This window comes from Perognathus longimembris, chromosome 10 (genome assembly GCF_023159225.1).
Source record: "Perognathus longimembris pacificus isolate PPM17 chromosome 10, ASM2315922v1, whole genome shotgun sequence".
Taxonomy (NCBI): Eukaryota; Metazoa; Chordata; class Mammalia; order Rodentia; family Heteromyidae; genus Perognathus; species Perognathus longimembris.
In genome coordinates, this window is record NC_063170.1 from 7,749,244 (window position 1) to 7,758,198 (window position 8,955).

The following is an 8,955-nucleotide window of genomic DNA, read 5'->3' on the forward strand; positions in this document are numbered from 1 at the left end:
TATTGTATTGAGTCATTCAAGAGAAGCGTAGTATCTGATGGTCTCCGTCTCACTTTCCGACTGAGCCTGGTCTGCCCCACCACCCTTCCGACTGGTTTAGCAGTTTTGCCAGGGGTCTCCAAGACCCTCAGGATTCACTGAAATGTTGTGTATGCAGAAATTCAGCCAGTGGGCAAGGCACCGGTGAAGTCCAAGAGGAAACAAGGCCAGGCTTCTGGTGGGGTGTGTGTCTAGCTTGTGTTTGTGCTGTTTGGGGGACAGGGAGGCTATGCCTTGCTGCCCCTGAGAGCCCGCCCCCCCCCCCCCCCCAGGCAGCCAGCCCCTTCCTAGTGCACGTGAAGAGCTCTCTTCTTCCTTGAGCCTTTGCTTTGCATGTTGTGATATGCAAACCAACCACTCCTGTGCCCCAACCCTGCCCTTTGTGGGACTCCCACTGTCCCCGGGACCTGGCAGGAAGACAGCCCTGCTCCTGGTGGACCTGGAATGGCCCCACCCAACTTGTCATCTCAGGTACTTTGTCACTGTGTCTGGAGCTGGCTAACCCCAGGCCCCGGGCCCCACAGCCTGCTAAAATCATTCAGGGCAGCCAGCCCCACACCTGCCTGCGCTGCCTCACTGTCCTTCCCTGGAAGCCACCTGTCCTCCCCCTCCCTCAGCCCCCATCCCCGTTGACCCCAGGACCTGGCATGTCCCTCCCCTGGGGACTTCTCTAGTCAGTGACCACCACTTCCTCATCTGTTGGCCACTTGCGGCTCTTTCTGTGTATGTGGTGCTGAGGGATGGAAGCCAGGGGGGGCTCCGTGCATGCGAGCCAGTGCTTCTCTCTCAGCAGCGAGGGGCCACAGCCCATGGCAGGAGTCGCCGGTGACGGCAGCTCCCTCAGCCTGTGCCTCTGCCGCCTGCCCAGGCGTGAGCCGGCACTCGGCGCCCACGGTGCCCAGGTTGAGGAGCCCCAGAAGAAGTTAGTCCCCTCGGGCTACAGTTCTAGTCTACAACGCAGTGCATTTTGTTTTGCTCCCAGTTTTAAGGACACTCATCCGCGGCTGGGATTTGAGGTGTCTACTACCCCACTGGTTTCATTCTTGCTTTCTGAAGTGTTCTATGAATAGACTTGGAACCGTTTGTATTTTTTGCCACTGTGTCTTTTTTCATAATAGAAGTAGGATTGCTGGGTCAGAACTTAAATGAACATGTAATTTTGTTTTAGTTAAATGTATCTGCCAAGTGTTACTTCTAAATACAATCTGTGCAAAGAAAGCAATATGTAGAACAGCAGTGCCACCTGCCATTCTATTTTTAAAAAGCTGAAAGCGATCTAAGGTTTGCTTTTACATGCTAAACTATTTGTGCATAGGGCTGGAAAGGTGGCTTTGTGGTAGCGTGCTTGCCTAGCATGCACGAAGCTCTGGGTTCGATTCCTCAGGACCACATACATTGAAAAAGTAGGAAGTGGTGCTGTGGCTCAAGTGGTAAAGTGCTAGCCTTGAGCAAAAGAAGCCAGGGACAGCGCCCAGGCCCTGAGTTCAGGCCCCAGAACTGGCAAAGAAGAAAAAATCTGTGCATAGACACATAAGAAATCAACCCTGAATTAGGGCTGGGTGGGATGGGAAAGGAAATGGGCAGGGCCTAGGGATATGAGGGGGACTTTTCATTACCCTTTATATCACCGATCCATGTTAATATCAGCCTGCTAAAAGGATAAGTTGGGGGGCTGCGGATGTAACTTGGTGGTAGAACACATGCTTAACATTCATGAGGCCCTGGATTCAATCCCAGCGATGTGCACACAAAAACTACTTTTTAAAAAAAAATTGTTTTTTTTTTGGCCAGGCAGTACCCGCAGTGGATACTTGGAATCCTAACTCCCCAGGAGGGAGGCTGAGATCCTAGGTTCACAGTTCCGAGCCAGCCCAGGCAGGAACGTCTCTGACAGCCTTATCTATAATAAAGTCCTTCGAAAAGGCTGAACCTGGAGGCCGTGGGCCTGGACCAGGCCGATGCTTGCCGTGCACAGCACGCTGCCTGCCTAGGCCCTGCTAGTTGCAGCCTACACAGAAAAGAAGAGGGCGCTGCTCGCCTTCCGTGGCCTCCAGCTCCCGACCATGGGGAAACCTCACATTCGGAAGTCCTTTGTTCCGTAGAAACCAGTGCACTACGGATCCACCTAACTAATAAGATTCAAACAAAGTGCAACCCTGGCAATTTGCCAAATGCACAAAATGAATGTCTCATAATGATTTCCTTCAGTGCTGGTGTTTGAACCCAGGACCTTACACACACACACTAAGCAAGTGTTCTACCACCATCCTGCACCACAGCCCAATAATTAATGTTTATTGTTATTTTGTAATGAATGGGAAAAGATGTATTTGAAACTGTAGAAAGAGCAGAAAACCCTTCTGGACCCGCACCCTTCTGGAGTGACGTGCACAGTGTGGGGGAGGGGGGTGCTCGTAATTCCCCCAACAAAATGCGCCCTGGCCTTGGGCCCTCTGAGGGAGGGGGCACGGATGGGGGTGAGCTCCGTCCGGGTTGGGCTGGCCTCCCGCGAGGCCGGGCGGAGCTTGCAGCTGAGCTCACCGTCTGGGAAAGCTGCAGGGGAGGGGAGGGCAGGGCGCTGGCTCCCGGCCTCGCGGGGACAATCGCGCCGCCCGTCTCGGTTATGTCTGAGGCTGCTGGCAAGCTGCCCTCACCTGAACCCTGACGACATGTTTGGCTCTGAGACAATGTTCCAGGCAAGCCTTAGCCCAAGTTTTCCAGTCTTCTAAAAGCCACTTCCCTTCCCGGCGGAGGCCCGGTGGCACGGGACAGTGGCCGGTGCTGGCTCCTCACGTGCCGCCGCCCCGCGGTGTGGGGTCCGTCCCACGGCCCAGGAAGGTCACCGCGCTGGGAAGCACCCAGGAGAAAGATAAGCCGCACCCAAGGGAGTGCTCGGAGGCACATCTTCCGCAGGGGCGGCTTTATGTCCTAGCTTGTGTGGAGGGCGTAGCTGGACCTCACATCCATGCGCGTGAGCCCTGTAAACCTCCCTGTGCCCACAAATGAGAGGAAAATGCCTTCCCCAGCCTTTCTTCTGCTTCTGAAGGGACTGTGTTGGCCTCCACTGAAGGACTTTTCTGCTGGGATCCCATGCGGTTTATACAGAGCTACTGCGAATTGCCTTCCAGCCTAGCTTATCAGTAACCGCCTGGGAGCAGCTGAGATTACAGCCCTGGACCTCCCTGCCTGGATAACGTTTGCTTTGGATGTATTGCTGACTATAGGTATATATTTTGTTGAAGTTTATTAGGATCTGTACCTTAGATCTCTGCATTTTTCTTAAACTGTAGACCTCAATTTAAAATGGAAAAAATAAGTCATTAATTACTTGGTACAGGAGAATAACTTACAGCTAGCTGTTAGCATAATTTGGTACCAGCTTCTTGTGTGCATGTGGGAAGGTAATTTGACTTCTGACCTTTCCTCTGTTCTATGAAAGTCCCAGCAATTATGATGCTCAGTGTTTTCAACTGTAAAGTAGTGTTTATTTAAAAAAAAAAAGAAAAAGAAAAAGAATAAGCCAGGCACCAGTGACTTGCAGCTGTAATCCTAGCTACTCAAGAGGCTGAGACCCGAGGATTGCAGTTCGAGGCCAGCCCAGGCTGGGAAATCTGTAAGACTGTTTATCTCCAACAAACCACTCAGAAAAAAGCCAGAAGTGGAGCTGTGGCTCAAATGGTAGAACACCAGCTTTGGGCACAAAAGCTAAGGGACAGTGCAGGCCCTGAGTTCAACCTCCAGTATCCCTGTTCAATCCTGCTTTTCCAGGTCCACATGCAGTAAGTATCTCCATAGGAGGAAAGGCAGAGGCGGAAAACCACTCCAGTGAGAGCCCAGGCTGCCAAATGTTGGTCTAAACCCCTGCTCCCTGAGACTGGGCTCCGTTCCTGAAGAGGGAGAGCTTACAATGGAAACAGTGATGAGCATTCACTCACACAGCCAAGAGAATCAAAAGCTCATTGAAACCCAGCTGGTGTCTACAGGAGGGGAAGGGGGACTTCACCATGGGCCCCTGGGGGGGGGTGATGACCCCCGGGGGGGGGGTGGTAAAAACAGAGCAGGATCTCAGAGCCCATCCCCAGTTCTTCAGGGTCTTCAGTTCAACAACAGCCCTTTGTGCACTCCTCAGGAAACAGAAGTGCTCACTCCGACTCACCCATTTGCTTGGAATTCATTTGTTAGCTGAGGGGGGAAAGAACTTGATAAAGATGTTTCCAGGCCCTGGCCCCTGACCCAGGCTTCGGCAGCCTCCCTTGTGTAGTTCGGCTCGTGGGGACTGTTTTGACCTCTGACAAAGGACTTTCCAGCTGCTCATTTCACGCTGTGCTCACGTTGCTCAGCTCATCCAGTGCCACCACGCGTGTCCTATCCTAGCCAGTCAGCTGCTGGGCGAGGACGAGGCAGCATGGGAGGGAGGGAGGGAGGGAGGGCGGCATGCGGCTAAGCCAGCTCCAGCAGAGCCCATTCCCCCATGCTAAGGCAGCACATGGCTCCTGAAAGATGAGAGCGGCTCAGGTCACAGTGCTTGTGTCCCCCAGAACTCACGTTGAAGTCCAACATGAGCCCCCATCAATAGCACAAAAGAGGCCCCCGCATGCTCCCGTTGCCTCTTCTACGTATGGGTGTAACGAAGAAGGTGGTCGTCGCCTCGGCCAGGAATGAGCCTCTGAGCCAGCACCTTGTCCTTGGACTTCACCATCTCCAGAACTAAAGAAGAAATTTGTTCTCTCTCAGCTACGCGGTCTACAGCAAGCATCAACATGGCTGCTTGCCCTACTTCAGAGAAATTCTCCAGTAACCCCAGATGTTTTGAGGAATAGTGGAGTGCACTAGAAGAGTTGTCCAAACAGGATCCATTACTTTTTGTTTCAACCAACTTGCCAGATTCTAAGAATGTTTTGGAGAACCAAGGAAGGAATTTTACGCACCTATCTATGGGTTAATAACAAACGAGGCTTTTCATTGTTCGCGTGTGAATGAACCAGCAGAACTAGGATGGGTTTGTGCATTGGACTTGATTAGTTATGTGGTCCGCGGTGGGTGACCAGGTCCGCAGAGCCCCAGTGTTCTCACCTTTGAAATGGTAGCACCACCCGCGTGGCATGGGTTTGGAGGATGAACCGAGGTGCGAGGAGGGCCGTCTACTGAGCTGACAGTTGACTAACACAGGACAGTAGCCTAGGTCTGCCTCACCTCTAAAGTCACCTGCAGATTCAGCGTTCCAGAGATTGCCCTCAGTACAAACCCATCACACAGATGGTGGAACCCTTGTGTGCACATCTGCTTGTAAGTACCTCTCCACATCTGGAAGCAACAGCTTATTCCCAAGTGCTAGGATAAAGGAACACAGCTGCTGACCACCTTGTAGAAATAGATCCTCCTACCTATGGTTTAGGCTTATGTCAGCCGCCAAGACCTTCCTAAGAAACAGATGAAAAAGGGGGAACAGTTGCACTTTTTGTTGGTGGTGGCCGTGGGGCTTGAACTCAGGGCTTTGGGAGCTGTCCCTGAGCTTTTTTGCTCAAAGCTGTTCTGTCACTTTGAGCCACAGCTCCATTTCGTTTTCTGGTGGTTAGTAGGAGCTAAGAGCCTCACAGACTTTCCTGCCTGGGCTGGCTTCAAACGAGGATCCTCAGATCTCAGGCTCCTGAGTGGCTAGGATTACAGGCGTGAGCCACTGGTGCCCAGCCAAGCTGTATGTTTTTAAAGCTTTACACAGCTACAGAGTCTCTTTGAGAAGTAGAACATTTCTCTTGGCTTCTCCCAAATTCTCCTTGAAAGGATCTTTGGGGGGGGACTGGGAATGTGGCCTAGTGGTAGAGTGCTTGCCTCGCACACATGAAGCCCTGGGTTTGATTCCTCAGCACCACATCTATAGAAAAAGCTAGAAGGGGCGCTGTGGCTCAAGTGGCAGAGTGCTAGCCTTGAGCAGAAAGAAGCCAGGGACAGTGCTCAGGCCCTGAGTCCAAGCTTCGCAGTGGGACAGCAGAGAGAGACGACTCTGCCAGAGGCCAGCACTCACCTGGGAGAGGGGCAGTGTTCTTGGGGGGGGGGGGGGGGCGGAGAGGACTAGGGGAAATGGAAATAGTGGTACCTATGGGGATGGTTTTGAGGGAAGGGCATCTGAGGTGGAGGAGCACCTGCAAAGAATAGAAACCAGACAGGGCATGGCCAGGCTGGCAGGCCTACAGCAGGCTGTTCTGTGACCTGTGAAGGACAACGATTTTATCCTAGCAGCTCAGCACATCGGGGAGTTGGAAAAGATAAGTCACGGGATGGAAGCTTGCTCTCCTCTGTGGCCGAGAGGACAGGCTGCAGGGCAAAGATGGTGGCAAGTAGGCCCAGCCAATGGCAGCATGAGAGGGGACTGACTGAGGACAGGAGTGTGGAGGTGACAGAGGTCACTGCAGGGGTGATGGGAGGGGGGTGGGGGGGGCAGGAGTTTGCAGGGGCAGCTGGCAGGACTGGATTGGTGGATCAGGAAAGAGGCGGGCTGCAGGTAGAGATCCTGGAGCAGTCTGTTTGCAAGAAGTCATTGAAATCATCCAGAGACTGCAGCATGAGGAAGGGACTCTCAAGTAGATGGAATGCTGGGAAATAGTTCCAGAGCAGGCAGAGTTCTTCTCATCTACTTACCTTTACTACTGTATTTGTTTTACTATAATCATGTTGAGAAGTAGTGATGCACTTTTTTTTGCTGGTCCTGGAGTTAGTCTCTGAGCCCCCCCTCCCCCGTCGGCTTCAACTCTGGGCCTGGGCACTGCCCCTGATGTCTTCAGCTCAAGGCTAGCAGTCTACCACTTGAGGCACAATGCCACTTCCAGTCTTCTGGTGGTTAATTGCAATCCTCAGAGCTCAGCCTCCTCAGTAGCTAGGATTACAGGCGTGAGCCACCAGCACCCAGCTGATAAACTTCTTCAATAGCAGCTTTACTGAGCTAGAGGTCTGTCTCTGCCCCCCTCCCCCATGCACCATCATACACTGGGTGTCAGACATAGGACTCAACAGATACAAGCCAATACCCTACCACTGTAGAGCTGCATACCCAGCTCAATGCGTTTTTGCTGTAATCATTTGCTCCCTGGCTCTAGCTAAACCTTCAAAGCCAGTGAACCATGACAGCTAGTGAGCAAAAACTGCTTTTTGATCACTCAGACCAGTTTGAACTGAGTGTATGCGACCGCAAACCAGATTCCTTTGTAAGACAGTTCTTTCCCTTTATGGTGCTCATTCTTAGGTCAGTTCCTACTTGCTTCTAGCTTGAAACTGCCAGCAGAGAGGAACACATTTTTATTAAGTCAGCTTTGGCAAAGGCCAACCAGATGCATATGACAAGGAACCATGTTCTGATCCTAGCAAGACATCACTAGAGAATTCCACTGGCCTGCTTATGATTTGGTAAAGACAAACTCAAGATCTTCGTTTCTTCTCTAATACAAAGTTTAAGAATCATTCGAACTCAGTTGGGGGTCACTAGGTGACACAAGGTATGCTTGCTCTGGTGGCTGACGTAGGTAAGGCTGTTTTCCAGCAGTCCATTTGTCAGATTCAGGTACAGAGTTAGTACTCATTTCCTCAGATGCATCTGTATCCCAGCAAGCATACAGATATATACTTATTTTTTAGAAACAAGGAAATCCATGAGACTATCTCCTGCTAACCACCAAAAAGCCAGGAGTGGTAAAGTGGTAGAGCACTAGCTTTGAGCAAGAGCCTCAGGGACAGCACCTGGGCCGAGTTCAAACCCCAGGACCAGCGTGCACGCATGCGCACACACAGAACATATAACAAGGATATATGCTTTTTTTTTTTTTTTTTTTTTTTTTGGCCAGTCCTGGGCCATGAACTCAGAGCCTGAGTACTGTCCCTGGCTTTCTTTTTTGCTCAAGGCTAGCATTCTGCCACTTGAGCCACAGCGCCACTTCTGGCCATTTTCTGTATATGTGGTGCTGAGGAATCGAACCCAGGGCCTCATGTATACGAGGCCACTAGGTCATATTCCCAGCCCCATGCATATTGTTTAATATAGAAAACCACCAAACTAATTTGTTAAGTGAAAAAGCAACAAAAAAAGCTTAGGGATGTGGCTTGACTGGTAGTATCTGGCACTAGCAAGCCTAAGGCCCTGAATTCAAACGCTAATATACACACACTCATGGAAAACAGGAGTATGTTATTTATTTTATGTAAGAAATAAGGATGTAAAAAAAAAATAAGGATGTATATTCATGTTTAATTTTTTTTTTTTGGCCAGTCCTGGGCCTTGAACTCAGGGCCAGGCATTGTCCCTGAGCTTCTCTTGCTCAAGGCTAGCACTCTGCCACGTGAGCCACAGCGCAACTTCCTGCTTTTTTGGTAGTTAGAGACTCCTATCTCCAGTTAACCATCAAAAAGCTGGAAGTGGAGCTCAGGGACAGTGCCCGGACTTGAGTTCAAGCCCCAGGACGGGCACAAAAAAAGAAAAGTTTCCAGTAAGAGGCAGAGATCAGAAAACTGGTGAAAAGCATGTGTGTGTTTGTTTTTGCCAGTCCTGGGGCTTGGACTCAGGGCCTGAGCACTGTCCCTGGCTTCTTTTTGCTCAAGGCTAGCACTCTGCCACCTGAGCCACAGCGCCACTTCTGGCCATTTTCTGTATATGTAGAACTGGGGAATTGAACCGAGGGCTTCATGTATATGAGTTGAGCACTCTTGCCACTAGGCCATATCCCCAGCCCCCCATGTGTTTGTTTTTATATAGTCCTGATATCTGAACCTCATGAACACACCACCACTGACAACCTTTCCATATCCCAGCCACTGCTCTCATCCCAAGCTGGGCTGCCTCAGCCCCCACAAGTCCCTCTCGTGGCCTACGGATAGAGGGAGCAACTCTAACCCATCCAAAAAGGGGGAATAAAGGACACAGTCACACTCCAG